The 9,620-nt window shown below is 41.3% G+C and overlaps 1 protein-coding gene across 3 annotated transcripts in view; it reads right to left on the minus strand.

Moving 5' to 3' along the window:
* The window catches only part of MLLT10 (MLLT10 histone lysine methyltransferase DOT1L cofactor), a 228,829-nt gene extending 219,566 nt beyond the window's left edge, over window positions 1-9,263 (minus strand). Inside the window, exon 1 of one of the 3 annotated variants that reach the window (XM_021943935.1) lies at window positions 9,104-9,263. The gene's annotated coding sequence lies outside the window, so the exon portion shown is untranslated. Of the gene's footprint in view, window positions 1-34; window positions 527-9,103 lie in introns of those variants that run through there. The other 2 variants (XM_031652461.1, XM_021943949.2) reach the window with 2 other exon arrangements.
* Between the last annotated feature and the right edge of the window lie 357 nt (window positions 9,264-9,620).

Genomic DNA, 9,620 nt, shown 5'->3' on the forward strand with positions numbered 1-9,620 from the left:
CCGGGGGCATCATCTCCCTGCCCTGGGAACCTACCTGCCGGCCTTTTCCTCCAGGACTGGCCCGTGGGTAACGAGGGTGGGGCGAGTGTGCCAGCTCCCATGAAGGGTGTAATGAAGCATGGCTTCCTGCAGTTGGCCGCGCTAACTTCACAGGGCTGCCGCAGCCTCTCCACCCATTAAATTCACGTCCTGGACTCTTCCCAAAGTTCTCCCGCTGGAAGTCCTACAAATCTGCCGCCCATTTACGCACTACATGGGCCCCAGTGGCAAACGAAAGTGCATCACAGGCTGAAGGTCAAAAGCCCGGGTTAGGGCTGCACTCGGAGAGGGAACGCCAAGGAGCCCCTCAGCTCGCTGTGCAGGACAAATGGTTGTTTATCAGGAATTAGCAATATAGTATGATGATCTGGAAAATGCAGTTGTCCTACACCAAAAGGAAGAAGGAACTCTAGCCCTCCTAGTCAGTCGCTAAAAGATAATTAATGCCATCAGACAGTGGCGTCCAGTTATGATGGAGGATTCCTCTGATCCGGGTCTTTTCTCCAAATTTACACTTGGAAATGTGAGGTCATTTAAAAGTGGCAGAAAGATGAGAGCTCCCACCTCACAAACAAATGGAAAATGGATTAGGCCTATCTGCTTAGATTAATTAGCTGGATACTGAGCAGTTTTAAACTGAAATCTTCCACTGTCGCCCTGTTCCTTATGCATCCGTATAAGCCCAATATTGATGTTTAAGCAAAAAATGTCTAATTAGAAAAGTTTAGCATGAAATCAGAATTATGTATAGATTGTTTAAATGACAAGCCCAGTTAAAAGGCGAATTCATGACTTTTGATTAATACGTTGCAGGTACAAAATGGTTCTTTCTCAGGAATTCGCATTATAAATGTGCTGATCTGGAAGATGCACTTTTGCAGTGCTAAAGCATAGAGAATCCAAGTTCTCCTAGTCGGTCACCAAAAGATAATATAATGGTTTGGGCTTTAAAAGCCTTCTAAATGTTCTTCTGATAAAGGGGGGAAGAAAAGGTATCATGACTGTTTTTCTATTTCAAATTGCTAGAAATCTGTGCAAGAGTAATAATAGGTATACAGCACAATGAGGGCATATATAGCAAATTCAGATGTTTTAAAAGCTGAAATATACAAAGTAATGGCAATTAAAACGTACACTAAAACAATGAGAATTCACATAGTGCATTTAGAAAAGGTGACTATAAGACTACATAATGTGAATTCTTTTTTGGGATGGGACAACAATACATTTCTGGATATATAATAATTATATTTTTTAACTGCCTTAAAAATGTATAAAACTAAAACGGCCTTCAAACAAAACTATACTGTTTTGTGTATCTTAACCATATATTTTATCTTCACCCTTATACAAAGGACACCAGCTCAATATCCAAGTCCTGTTCAGACTCTTACTATAGAGCAATTTTGAGTTAAAAATCAGTGTGAAACTTCCCCTCCCAAACACTGCAGCCAAGCCTTAATGCATTAAATTATTTAAAAATACGTTTGTTTTATTTTTAATGCATTGGAGCTTAGTTCTTGTGAAGGAATGAATTTGTATATAAAGAAGGATGGGTACCTTGCCCTATTCTTTAACAGTTAAAACAAATGTAAGTAAACACTTGCTATTTCCTAAACAAAACAAAAAAATTTATCATTTGTAAGAGGTTTCAGAAATTTTTAAAGATAGGGAAAATATATTATTTCATAACAGGCCTGTATATAAACAATACTATCTGAAACAAATTTTGTTAAAGATGTATACATAAGTGTTCACAAAATATAATTCAAATTATTCAAAACAAATTTTAACATACGTTGAGTATGAAAAGTATATGAAAAACATGCGTGTAAATAACGTATGTTGTTTCATACGTTTAGTATGAAAAGTATATGAAAAAACATGCATGTAAATAACTCATTTTCATTTTAAGTCATGTACCAGATATCAAACTTTTTCTTATATATCTGAAGTATAATATTTTGTGTATTTCTATAAAATGTTAAGTGAAAAGGAAGAAAAGCAGACAATATAAAACAGTAAAACAGTTCAAATATGCAATTAATTATTCATTCAGTAAATATTTATTGAACATTTACTGTGTACTAGGGACTGTTCTGGATATGGGGAATATAGCAATGAAAAAGTTGTATTTGTCCTTTGTGAGACATATATATATAGTCATATATGTAACAATTGGCTGAATATGCTAATTTTCCTACCTCAAAATGGATAAAACTTGTAATTACATTGGCAGAGTTGTTAAAGTGCAAGTATGCTTTTTAAAATACTTAGCAATATGAAAATAAATTACCATAGGAGTTATAAAATAACTGTGAAAAAGAACAATTTCAGTCATAAAATGTTACCCTAAAATTTTATATTCTCAAAATATTTTATATTCTCAAAATATCCTTCAAAAAAGTATATGTAGTACCTCTAGGATAAAATGAAACCCTATTGTCTCTAAATATTGCTTCACATAAGAGCAGCTAACTCAGTACCAGCCCGTCTGTTTCTCCAAACTAATCATCTGAGGGAAACCACAAAAAACTCAAGTAAAAGTATTTTATGATGTAACCTCTAACCCTACTATAATGGGAAGATGTATTTTTGCTCTATGGGTAATATATCTTCCGATAATTTTCTTTATTCTTTAAGGTAGGCACCAAATTTCTGTATTTGCTTTTCCATATTTACATAAGTAGGTATTATGAAAGAAATATTTAAAACCATATTCAGTTCAGAGGTTAGTACTATTCATATTTATCTCCTTTGTAAATTAAAGTTGTATTTGCCTTCTATTTGTGCATATTATATTTATTCTATTGTACCCATTGTCAAGGTATATAAATTTCTACAATGGGGTGTAGAAACTGAGGTCTATTTCTACATCCATAAGAGGTATACTTCTGTAATGCTGAGGCTAGATACACTTTCCTGAACTCAGATTCTTGACTTCCATAGTGTGTAAAATTCTATATTGGCTCTGCGAGTAAGTTTTTTAAACAAAAAGCAATTAGAATTCCTGCATCTGCTAAACCTCATTGAAATCTATCATCTTGTCTCTAAATAAATTAGTTAGAAAACTCAAAAAGACACTCTCTTAAGATCTGTGCAGACTTTCAGATATATCCTCTTTTACATAAAGGAATCTCTGTTTTTTGTTTTGCTCATTTGGTACCCAAGAGTTTTTACCTTTTACATTAAAAGTTTATTATGAGCCATATATTTATGCTAGTACGATTAATATACTGAAGTGTTTCTGAAACTAGCGTTGTTATTTATGTCACCATAAATGAGTATTGTGTCTTTATAGATGCAAAACCACCATGGCACCTATATCACGGAGGACTATTTGAAATTTCATATCAAGATATTCTTTGCAATTAGGTTTTGAATTGAGATTCTGTTAACAGCTTTTTCAAAAATCTAATTAATGAAACTTGTAAATCTTACTAGGTGATTATTTTTTACTCACCATCACACCTAGCAAGTGTCTTGCACGTAGTAGGTCCAGAGTAAATGTTTGTTTAATGTCCTAAATTGGTGTTTAAAAGCTAATTACACTCTGAGTTTTATTCTTCAAAGTAAAGCAAGATTTTATTTTGTATGTACAATTGAACTAAAATTTGTAAGTAATGATTAACAAAAATTTTCAGGTGAATTGGTTTCTCTGAAGATTTTCAGTAGTTGAAATTAATATCAGTTTTTATTTACCAGATAGTTTAGAATTGGCTATTCTAAATAGCCCTCAAATGTTTGCCACCTTTTCATGTAAAAGTCATCATTTTATTACAAAACAGGCTCCAACTTAGAATCAATTATAATTAATATTGTTGTTAGATACACTTAATTTTCTGAAAGTTTGGTAGATAATTCTGAAATTTAAATTGTGTATAATCTAAATAAAAATCTTTTTAAGAATCAAGGTCTAATATGTAAAAGGTTTGGTTTGGTTAACTGTGTTTGGCCTCAGAGCTATTTGTTTTGCTATAAAAATTGATATCAAATGGCTGTATTTACATTTTTTGAGTAAAACACCATGTAATTATCAATATAAAAATGCTATCTAAAAGATGCCTTTAGGTATTCTAGGTGTTACATAAACCTCGTAACGATTCAGAGTTGAACTTTTTTTTTCCATGATGCAGCAATACTGAAAGGTGTTATATTTTGACTTTTCAGAGTATCATCAATACAGTGTGTATTGTAAGGTCCATGTTCTCATTTTTTACTGACACTGAAGATCTGCATCTCTGTTATAATTAAAGTGTGATTAAAGTGACATATTTAGGTGTCTGTTTATATGCTACGTAAGATTATCTAAGTGAAAAGATTCTGGACGTGGAAAAGAGGAAAATCAGTTTTTGAAATGGAAGAGAACCTTGAAAGAAATGCAACATACCTTAGACTGAAAAAAAAGAAGAAATTAAACTGAATTTATAAATACTATTTGGACCAAAGAAGATCACTTTTTAAGATTTAAATGTTTTCCTCTCCAAAAGGGGCCACTGCTTACCAAATCCAGAAACAAGCCCAAGAATATGTTAATTAAGTGCATTGTGTCCCAGAAAGAATGAGGTTGACAAATTCATTTTTTATTCCTTCGATTAATAAACTGTTTGTCTAGTACATCTTAGATTTTTTAAATCTATAATATGCATATTTACCTCTTGAAACTGTACAGTAACAGTGCCAAGGACCAACATGACCCCATAGGGTGAATCTTATGAAGCTTAACATTCCTGACGAATTAAACACACAAGCCTCGGATCACTTTTTGTCAGCCTTATTTTACTGTGGCGCTTGAGAGCCAGAAGGTAGGTAATTTTTATATGGTGGCACTTTACCCCAATTAAAAAAGCAATGATCGTTGGTACAAGCAGAAGTGGAAAATATAATGACATAAAATTAAAGAAAGGTATCACAAAGACTGACCAGGAATGCTACTTGTCCCTCTCCATCCCCACCCCCATTCATGCCCTTTTTCCATCCATTTGTTGTTTTTCTCACAAGAATATCATGACTCCTAAGCATATTTTTACTTTAAATGAAACAAAAAATGTCTGAAACAGTGAATGATATAAAACGATTCACCTTTTACTATCAACTACATAACAGATAAACATGTAAAGCTATTCTAAATATTCAAAGACTTATAAATAAAAAATGTAAATTGATGGAGGAACTGTGGGAGGATGAGTGTGAAACGAATGAATAGATTGAAAATACTTGATTTTCAACACCGATTTTTTTTTCTGTTCAAACCTTTCCATAGTTACGCCTCAAATGATTTCTTACATAAGAATTTCTCCCTGTATCTCGAAATAACTGAATGATTTCCATGAGGAAATGCAAGTTTGGAAAGAAGACCCGCAAAATGAAAGTGTTAAAATGCAAGCAACTTCTATAGCATTTCAAATGCAAAAATACAACCATCACTACCTTTAACTGACTCTTAAGGGGTCTTTTCAAACAGATGCTATTTATGAGCATCATCTGTTAACTTCTTTCTTGTAATTCAAAACTCTGTCAAATGTTTTCATGACTACGTGTAAATATAATATTCCATTAAAGATCAATTCTAATTGATTTTTTAAAATCTACCTTGGGAAACAGTGCTTCATAACACACAGACTAGTAATGAGTATTTTAGAAGGAATTTCCGCAAAGTCTATCATAAACCTAAGTCGAAATTACTCTCTTGCCCTACAAAGGTTTGGACCACAGGATTGAAATTATTTCTTCTTGGCCTTTCACGCACGATGACTTTGGTCTTGTCGACAAGACTCGCAAGCACTTGTTGGAAATCTTCATTTAAAAAAAAGCAACTGTGACGTTGGCCAGAAATATTTCTTCCACATGCCTCACAAAGGAAAACAGTTTATTAAGTGGATTGCAATTATTTGTTTCCAAAACGTGGCTTAAAAGCAACTTAAACGTTTTTCCCTTTTGAAATTCCCTATTTTGAAAACGCACTTCACGTTAAAGGAAGCCCGTTTTTGAAAGAGCTAGCTCAGCCTTTCCTTTTAAAACTAGACTTCTTGTGTACAAAGAAGAGCTGCGTAGTCGGTAATAAGGATAGCGAAACGTGCTTTTCCGAATTCCTTTGAAGCTTTTTTTAAAAATGAGTTTTTGAATCCACACATTTCAAGATATTTCAAACACTATATAATCGACTGTAACTTTCCAGATCCAGAACAACTGCCCACGTGTGTCTCTTATCTATTTATCACTTTATAAACATATCTACGTTGCTTTCCCGTTTTCTCATAACGTGTGCGTTGCAGGCTTGCCCAGCTTCCTTCAATTTCGCAGCACGCTGTAAAGGCTCCTTCCTCCGAGGTCTTCAACTGGGAACCCCCTTGCTGGCTGAGTCTGACCATAAAACTTGCCGCGCCGGCCCGACCCGACCCGGCCGGAGCTCAGGAGCCCGGGGAGGTGCGGGCGGGGGTCGGGTTGGCCCGCTGGACCCCTCCCTCGGTCAGGACGCGCTCGGCTAACGGCGGCGCTAGGGCAGAACAATGGGGGCGGCCCGGCGGGCGCGAGGAGCCGAGTCCCGCTTCCTTCGGCACGCCAGACCTGCGACCGGCTCCCGCCCCCCGAGGCCCTCCCCGCCTGCCTCTACGCGCTCGCCCGTCCCGCCGCGCCTTCCTCCAGCTGCCCGGCCCGACGCTTGCCCCGCCACCCGCACGCCTTCTTCCCCGCCCGGGCCTGGCTGGCCCTCCTTTCCCCGACACCGACCCACGGCGCTTCTTCCCCGCAGCTGCCGTCTTCCCGCCCTTTTCTGAATGTATTTTTACAGTTTCCCCCTTGATTTCCAAAAGTGGCTGAGAAGTCTCGCTTCCATCTTAATGTTGATTTGCTATTTTCCCTCCGGAAAAGATTTCCTCAGGAAACCCCAAATCTAGAAGGAAATACAGCAAACCCCAGAACGCTTTTAACCCTTAAGACATCTTGTCTTTAAAAAAATTAATAAACGCATGTATGTCTTAAAACCGGCCAAAGAACCATCCCCTCGCTCTTTTATTTCCTCCTGTAAATGCTATTATTTTAAACTCTCCATCCAGTGCCTTCGGACGAGAGGGCAGAGAATGTGCCCGGCAGCACGCAGCAAATCAGAGGTTTTATCTTACGCCTCCTGGGACTGGGGAAAAAAGTGGAACGTGGCCGAGGGAGCTTCCAGGGCAGAAAAGCGACACAATTCGCTGGGGACGCCGCTGGGCCAGGCCAGGCGGGGGAGGCACGGCGGGGGCATCGAGGGCTCTCGGGCTCCGGGCCGGGGCGCCGCTGCCAGGAGGGGAGGCGGTTTTAAGTCGTGGGGGCTGGGAGGGCGGCGGCGGGTCGGGCGTGACGAGACTTTTGGAGGCAGGATGGGGCGGCGGTGGAGTTGCCTGGGCTTTCTCATACCCCCCCAACTCCACACCCAAAGAAAAAAAGGAAAGTTGGAGGGAGGCGGAGAGGAGGGCAGCCATTCCCATTTCCTCCCCGCGACGCCGCGGAAGGGATGGGGCCGCGGCGGGCAGAGAGAGGGCGCGGGATGAGGCGGGCCAATCGCAGTCAACAGGTCCAGGCCTCAGTGGGGCAGCTGAGCCGGGAGGCCGGCGCCCCCTCCCCTCGGCTCCCCGTCCCTCCCCTCCCTCGCAGGCCCGGCGCGGCAGGGGAGGCCCAACCCTCCCCGCCCCACGCGGACTCGCTGCGGCCGACTCCGCCGGGGCAGTCGGGGTGGGGGTGGGGCGGGGGTTCCCCGCCGGAGAATCCTCCCCCGGGGCTGGCGGCGGGGGCGGGGGCGGGGACGGAGAGCCGGGAATGGAGGATTAGGAAGGACTCCAGCTCGGCACGAGCGCGGCCCGCGCGAGGGATCCTGGGTAAAAAGTGGCCGCGCGGCACCGGGAGAGCGCGGAGAGGAGCCGGGGTCAGAGGTCAGGGCCCTGGAGCCCGGCGAGCAGAGCCCCCCACGTGAACGCAGCGAGCAGGAGGAACCTTTTTGTTTTCAACCGCGCCAGCATGCTCCCCTATTGACCGAGCTGCTTTTCCTGGGCTGCTGGGGAGAGGAGCTCCATTGCGGATCTCCTAACCCCACCCCTCCTTCCACCGCCAACACACTTCCCAACTCAACCCTTCCTCTCAACTCTCATCCCAGCCCCCCGTCCCGAGCTTGCAATAACGCAGTAAATTTGCTTTAACAACAAGTGGGGGTGGTTGAATTTACTCCTCCCTCTCCTCTCTCCTCCCCCTCCTCTTGCTGCGGCTCTTGACACTACTACAAACCAGGGCTATAAACATAAACATGTGTCACTGTAACAGGGCAGGTAATATACGGATTTTGAGGTGGGCTGGGGTGGAGCGGGGCTTGGTCGCCGCTTGGAGGGCAGTAAAAAATCGCGTTTCACGTGCTCGACGGCTTTGGGGACTCTCCCACACATCGATCCATTTATATAATGCCGAAGGCACTCGGTCACTTATTCAGCCACGCAGACCCACAAAGCCAGAACGCGGATAACCAGCGTACCCCAAAGCAAATGCATTTCAGTACGAATCCCTCTCCTTTCCCAGCCAGAGCTGCCATATCTTCTATTAGCAAACAGTAACGTGATACTTGAATCCCCTTTCCTTTTTAAAAATTCTTTTCCAGATAGCCATGAGCTCATTTTTCGACCTAGATAGTACATCTCTCCCATAGCCACTACCTACACATTTTGTGCGGAGAAACCCCTTCAAACAGCAAGAAAGACTATTTAAATGACTGAGTTCGAAATCTGGTGTGCAAAGGGTATTCCTTGGGCTTTGCCTCCGTGCATTGAGCAACTTCTGCAAGTTGCTGAGACTGGCGCGGTGGAGATCCGCCACAGCAAGCCTTTTTTATTGTTATTTAGTCTATATCTGCCTCTCAACTTTTTTCTCATTCTTAGTTCAACAAGCCAGCAACCACTACTTAAGGTAGAGTAAAGCGCATCCCTTCCCAAGCTTTTTGGCTTGAAACGGAGGGAGATACAGAAAATGTTCAGATGGGGAAGTGGTTCCCTTTGTTCTTTCATTGTTTCTCTACGAACTGGTGGATACAAGGACAAACACTTACCTTCTCTTCTTTTTGCTCCAAAAACCAGACGTTCCCATCAGCCTTAAAATACACAATCCACCTTGAAAGTAACTATGGATGTCGGGAGAGTTTGTATTCCATTCTTTTTCGCTCTCTGCCCTCTTTTAGCGTAGGATTAAGTTGCCGAGCACGTTGCTGCAAGCTGTAGCCCCCCCCCTCACCCCCCACCCCCGCCTTAGTGAATCGGTCACGTTTAGGACCCTCTAAGTCCATCCTAATTCTGCCAGTAGAATTGAGGATATTGGAGCTCTAAACTTTCAAAAGGAAAGGGGCCTGCAACTCTCCAGAAAACTTACAAATATCCCGAGATTTTTTACCATTGTGTTTTTGCACCACATTACCAAACAGTATTTGCCAATAAATAATAGATATGTCTTTGAGAAAAGTATTTTTTTAACTTTATACTTAGCAATGCGCTGCTTAGACAGATGGAGTAAAAGGCAGGTTTGTATCGGCATTTAACGGAATGAGTGCGTTTTCCCTGTGCCATGTGTTT

The sequence above is a fragment of the Papio anubis genome, chromosome 11, assembly GCF_008728515.1.
Source record: "Papio anubis isolate 15944 chromosome 11, Panubis1.0, whole genome shotgun sequence".
NCBI lineage: Eukaryota > Metazoa > Chordata > Mammalia > Primates > Cercopithecidae > Papio > Papio anubis.